This window comes from Rhinolophus hipposideros (assembly GCF_964194185.1).
Source record: "Rhinolophus hipposideros genome assembly, chromosome: 13".
Lineage (NCBI taxonomy): Eukaryota > Metazoa > Chordata > Mammalia > Chiroptera > Rhinolophidae > Rhinolophus > Rhinolophus hipposideros.
Genome location: NC_138059.1, coordinates 69,152,048 through 69,156,491, shown reverse-complemented (window position 1 = coordinate 69,156,491; position 4,444 = coordinate 69,152,048). Strand labels below are relative to the sequence as shown.

The following is a 4,444-nucleotide window of genomic DNA, read 5'->3' as shown; positions in this document are numbered from 1 at the left end:
CCACCACAGACTACGTGCCCAATTAATTGTAGTTGTTGTGTATTGTTCACGTGGCTGTCACTCCCGCTTTCAGTTTTCATCCCCCAGAGAGTGGCGCATTCGCTAGGATCAAAGCATCTGGGTCCTTGGATGATAGGTGCCCAGGTACTGAGCAATGTGATACTAAGTAGAACACCACCAGTTGGCAATGTGGAGGCAGTGCTTAAAATCCTGTAGCCGAAGGATATGCCCATTGCCTTGAGAGCAGGCTCATCACAGATGATAAAGAGGCCACTGATACGGAAGGGAGAACAATTCCAAAGGCCACCAAGGCTGTCAACAAGGTCATCCTGCAAAACTATGTTTAAAAAATAAATAAAATGAAGCACGTGTACAGGAAACATTTAAATGTAGCAGAATCCTATTGTCTTCAGAGCTGTGGACACCCCAATAGTCCCTGTTCTGAAGCATGAGCCATGTACCTACGGATCAGCCCACTCGCAAGCGCCCCGCCACCTCCTTTCGCCATCTGTCAAATAAGCACTGCGCTTTCTCTGTCAAGAGCACCAGCTCCGGCGACTTAGGCATGGGGTTCTTTGTTTTTCATTCAGATAAACTGAGTGTTTGCTTTAGAAGCGGAGTGTACAGACCTGTTGGCAAATGGAGAGGCAGCCCCCGAGGAACAGGCCGGGAGCGGAGCGCACACTGCTCTCCAGACGCCACTGCGCACAGCACAGCGCCCTAATTAATCCGTTGTTAACATCAGAGCCCACGCTGCGCCCACCACACCTGGCCTGACAGCTGGATTGAGAGCACCGTTGACAGCTGGTGCTTATGCGCTGGCCTAGCGCCCTGCCGAGCGGGGAAATGCTCCATGAACGCAATAGCAGTCAATGAGGTTATTTTTGCTGGAGTTTGGGGACATTGATTAGAGCATTATAATAAAATGCATGGTTTTGGCACATGGTAAAGTCCTGTGAACACTTGAAAAACGTCTTGTGTTAAGAAATAAGCTCCCACCTAGCAGTATTTTTAAAATGAAATGGGGACAGAGAATCAGTGCAGGTCCTCGTGGCCAGGGGAGCGGAGGGGTGGGTGAAATATCCGGTCAACATCAAGTTCTCTCCCAAGCCTTGGCCATGCAGTAGGTGCTCACAACTGAGCTCCTGAATGGGCAGGGTACGAGTCTCACCCCAGATGACAGTTCCCTCACTCAGTGGTGCACATTTATATGTCAGCCCCCCATTTGGGTACCTATAGGTCTCACAACAGCTCAGGATGAGGAAGGGCCTCCTACGCTGCCATGAGTTTTTCTACTGCTTACTAGGTTTGGGGCGCTTCCTTTTGCTTGCTCGTGTAAACACAATACACAGGGTCGGGTTCGTGTTGTCTCCAGAATCAGCATCCGCCAGCTCTGCCTCCACATCTGCGTGGGGGAGAGTGGAGACAGGGTGACCCGGGCAGCCAAGGGCCCAGACCAGCTCCCGGGCCAGACCGCTGTGTTCTCCAAAGCTAGACACACCGTCAGATCCTTTGGCATCAGGAGAAATGAAAGGATCTCCGTTTACTGCACAGTCAGTGGGGCCACGGCAGAAGAAATCTTGGAGAAAGTTCTAAAGGTGCAAGAGTACGAGTTACGAAAAACTAACTTCTCGGATACTGGAAACTTTGGTCTGGGGATCCAGGAACACATCGATCTGGGTATCAAATATGACCCAAGCATTGGTATCTGGGCGTCTGTGTACTGCTGGGTAGGCCAGGTTTCAGCACCGCAGATAAGAAACATAGGGAAGGCTGCACTGGGTCCAAACACAGAGTCTGCAAAGAGGAGGCCGTGCATTGGTTCCAGCAGAAATCGGATGGGATCATCCTTCCTGGCAAATACATTCCCGTTTTATCCAAAAGGCCCATACATTGTTTTCAGTGGGGGAGAGGGGAAGGAAGGAGGGAAGGGAAGGGAAGGGAAGGGAAGGGAAGGGAAGGGAAGGGAAGGGAAGGGAAGGGAAGGGAAGGGAAGGGAAGGGAAGGGAAGGGAAGGGAAGGGAAGGGAAGGGAAGGAAGGAAGGAAGGAAGGAAGGAAGGAAGGAAGGAAGGAAGAAAGAAAGAAAGAAAGAAAGAAAGAAAGAAAGAAAGAAAGAAAGAAAGAAAGAAAGAAAGAAAAACAAACAAGGAAAGAAATAAACAAAGAAACAAAGAAAGAAAGAAAGAAACAAACAAACAAAGAAACAAAGAAAGGAAGAAACAAAGAAAGGAAGAAAGGAAGAAAGAAAGGTCATAATGAATTCAGAAAAAGTTGGAAAATTACATTTCAGGTATCCTTGATTAGTAACTACAACTGCTTAAAATAATATTTTTCAATATATCATAATATATACAGAAAACTTTGATTCCATGAGAAATGTCTGTCTGAACAGGGAAGACTCTGGCTTTCTCCTTTCTAGCCCAAAGGAACTGTGACATAATAGCAAAAGACTTAGGGGAATAACAAAATTGGTATTAGAAACATGCCTCTTCATTCATTTATTCAACAAATAGAGCTGAGTGCCAGGCGTGAAGTAGGCATTAGGACTCGGAAGACTAATATGACTTAGTTTAGTACAGAGGTCATTATGTATGTCTGAAGCAAGCCTCTTAAATTCTACAGCCCTTAAATCACTTATCTATAAAAGTATATACAGTGTAGTTGCATTTTATAGTCTTCCCACCTTAACAATATACAATTTTATTTTTCAGTGAAATATATAAGACTATCTTTGAACCATGGACCTAAAACCATCACCATAGACCATGTAACACCACTCTAGATCCTAAACACTTAGGAATGAATAAATATAACCCCATTTTTCAAACAAAATCTCTTACATATTATTGCCTCAAGGACATGAGGACTGTGAATGGATATCCTGTGAAGTAATGTTAGAAGGAATCATTTACCCTCCTCCTCCTCAAGGTTTTTTAGAAGATATATTTTATTTCATTTCTAATGGAGCAGGGGTACTTCACTAATTAGTGAATTTAAGTGGAACAGACCTTCTCTGATTCTGCCCCCTCTAGGTCTGTCTCCTGTGACAACCTGTCCTTAGGATACGCCCTTATCTGTTTCTCCATTGTGGTAGGCCTACAATGGCAGAATTTACTCATAGGGAACTTGCAATAGAACCAGAGAGGCATTCATTTTGGGGTAGAAAAGTGCAAAAAGGGAAGTAGTAGCGAAACTAATTGGCTGAAGTTATAATCCATATTCTCCCAACAACTTTTGAATAGAAAAGCTGATACACTGATATACATCCATGATTCTTATGCCTTATTTATCAATTCTTTGACCACTCACGCAAAGGTAATGCGTGGATTTTATCAGCTTCAAACTCCAACAGAAACATGTTTTTACAGAGTGTACATAGTTTTTCTTTACACTGTGAAAAATATGTGGGAGTTCAGAAACAATTGTTACCGATTGTCTAAGTGCCTCAAAGCACGTCTCTACTGCAAATTTACCAGAAAGTCATTTATTACACTTTATCTAGATATATACATTTCTCTATAACTATTGTTTTATAATTGTTTAACTGTAGTGAAAAGCATATTTTAGATATATTAAAAGTACTGGTCATTTCACTGGACTTGAGCACTCAGTGAAGTGTATGTCAGATAAAAGCTGGATGAGAAAATGTTACTGTTGAATCAATGATTCACATAATCAGTGGATAAGGAGTCTCTTATAGAATTGCACATTTCCAGAAGATATGAATCCTAGTTCATATCACCTGGTTCAGAAAATCTTGTATTCTGCACGTCACTCAGTACAGAATATTCTACACAGAAAGATAAGTGTTTAATAAATGTCTGTGGACTGTGCATCGAAGTAGGTATCATGCATATGCTCATTCTCTCATTGTTTTCCCCAATGGGTCACTTTTTAACGGAACTTACTATACGAGGTTTTGGACTACACATCTTCAAGTCTATGGAGTCCAGATTTCTTTCTTTTTAAGTATACATTAGTAGAACAATGGATTTGGTGAGGGATGACAATCTACAAGTTGGTAATACTACCATAACGGGCATGATAAAAATAAAAACAGATTGAAGCCCGTAGTGCCTCACTATTGAAAACATCATTGTAATTCAGTAAACTCTGTGAAATGCCTCTTGGGCAGAGGAGGACACTGAGGTTCAGAGTGATTCAAGGAGGACTAGTATGCGGCAGGCTGATTCTTCAGCCTAGTTCATTTGATATTAAATTCTCATTATTCGACACTGTGACTGCCTAGAAATAGATTTGTAATTAAGAAACGTCTATAACTGCGAATAATTATCTATCAGATACCTGTCAAATCTTACATTTTGCATCTGTTAAACTTCTATGCTAGAGTGGGAGAACCAGGGTGACTGAGGTGACATGACGTCTGTGTGCAGGGCACGTTGAAAGGACCGGGAAGAATCTTGCTGACAAACATCCACCAAG

General features: G+C 42.8%; 1 pseudogene across 1 annotated transcript; it reads left to right on the top strand.

Moving 5' to 3' along the window:
• The first annotated feature begins 1,118 nt into the window (after positions 1-1,118).
• Positions 1,119-4,204, top strand: LOC308506573 (large ribosomal subunit protein uL5-like; annotated as a pseudogene). The gene is made up of 3 exons: positions 1,119-1,123; positions 1,307-1,856; positions 4,137-4,204. The product of its transcript is annotated as a large ribosomal subunit protein uL5-like (transcript).
• Positions 4,205-4,444: the final 240 nt, after the last annotated feature.